The sequence below is a fragment of the Pyxicephalus adspersus genome, chromosome 10, assembly GCF_032062135.1.
Source record: "Pyxicephalus adspersus chromosome 10, UCB_Pads_2.0, whole genome shotgun sequence".
NCBI classification, from domain to species: Eukaryota; Metazoa; Chordata; class Amphibia; order Anura; family Pyxicephalidae; genus Pyxicephalus; species Pyxicephalus adspersus.
Window position 1 is genome coordinate 59976523 of NC_092867.1, and position 1243 is coordinate 59977765.

Consider the following 1243-nt stretch of genomic DNA (forward strand, 5'->3'; position numbering starts at 1 on the left):
GAGTGATCATGAGTGACTTTCAACAATAAATGTGTACTGTAGTCTTCTTCATGGAAAAATAAGACATCCCCTGAAAATAAGACCTAGGGCATATTTTGGCATTTCAAAAAATATAAGACAGTGCCTTATAATCGGGGAAACAGGGTATTTACCTCCATGGTGCTACTAAAAAAGCCTATCTTCCTTTCCTTGACCTTCCTTTAGTCATTATTGTGAAAGTGGTCTATAATACAACAGGAGTATTCACTCTGCAAGAGATTCACTTAGCACAGTGATTGAGGTGAAGCTCTGCTCAGTTTAGCCATCCAATCATGTGCAAGCAAAAAATCCAAATCCTGCATTTTCTTGCACATGATTGAGTATTCTTACAATGTGAATTTTCACCACATTCAATAAGTGAATGATTCCTTGCAGCCCAAACTCCTATAGAAAATCTCCCCATGTCTTCCCATCGGCCATCTTTCCATTCATTTCCAAATTTCGGTACCTTCCCCTGCATGCTCCTTAATCCTGGCAAGGTGACGCATTCATATTCCGCAATGAGATCGGACGGGCAGAAAAGTGTAATTAGCAGCTCAGGTTTCTGATTTGTCAGGTGCGATGGCTTTGCGTTCCCAGACACTTTTATTTACGGTGCTTTTTTACTGCAAAGCTTCAGAGAGAAAAATAGTTTGTGACCTAGATGAAAGGATGACGGCGTGCGCTTGAATCCGACCATTCCATGCAATATATCAGCACCAGTTCTGAGAGATTCCTTTTACAGCAAAGGAATGAAGACCCAAACTTGTTTAATTTGAAGGTAAAAATATGTAATTATGATGTATCAATGTGTACAGGGTGAATAAAACATTCACCAACTTCATTTATTTGCATGGACTGCACAAAAAACCAACCAATCGGAAATGATGGTTGTGCATTGCTATAGAGGAGAGCACAATTGGGTGCCACTCACTTCCGATAGAACAAAATGGCACAAATATGTACAGAGCTCGTTCATTCATCTGTCACTGGAAACCATCACAAAAGGTGATTTCCAGCAAGAATCATCTGATGTGTAAGAGCAGAAAGCTAGAGAATACCTAAATGTCCGAGATTGCAATTGTAAATTCAATAACTTTGAAGATTTGATTTAAAAATTTGTAAACCCAATCATTAAATCTAATATAAACTTTTACTTGTCCATGCAATTGGATATATTAATAATTCTCAATGTTGTTAAATCTGCAGCTTTTCTTTGATCTCT